This window comes from Opisthorchis viverrini (genome assembly GCF_000715545.1).
Source record: "Opisthorchis viverrini unplaced genomic scaffold opera_v5_281, whole genome shotgun sequence".
In the NCBI taxonomy this organism is placed as follows: domain Eukaryota; kingdom Metazoa; phylum Platyhelminthes; class Trematoda; order Opisthorchiida; family Opisthorchiidae; genus Opisthorchis; species Opisthorchis viverrini.
The window spans coordinates 5,785-6,293 of record NW_008751935.1 but is presented as its reverse complement, the minus strand read 5'-3'; positions in this window follow the sequence as shown (position 1 = coordinate 6,293).

Sequence of the window (509 nt, the reverse complement as noted above, 5' to 3'; positions counted from 1 at the left end):
TATTGAAGGGAGTTCTCGGTAACCAGCCCATGAAACTGACACCCGGATGTAAATTGATCATCAGCGAATCGTTTTTTAGTCATCTGAGCATTTTATATGAGGTAGCTGACACCGTTACACCTGAGTGCACAACAACCCGCAGTCATGCATCGTGCATTGCCAGATGGTTTTATCTGACGTTTTAATTAACTAAACAAAATAAGATCCGCACATATAAAATCCCATTTGGAATGAATGTGGAACATAGGTTTTAGAACCAAAATTCACAAATAGCAACGTCATTTTTACGCATTAATTTAAACAAGGTACATTTTCATCGAAATAGTATAGATCGGCTTGATTCTACTTCAGAGACCATTAGTTTAGAATGGGCTCTCAACCTTTGGAAGGCACTAGGCAGCATAAATTGGCTTCCATTCTCTCATATACAATCTTTATTCTGTGTTGTTGTACAAATAGTATATCTGTATGCTAAACGCACCTTGTTTTCCCGAAAACGCGCTTTCTAA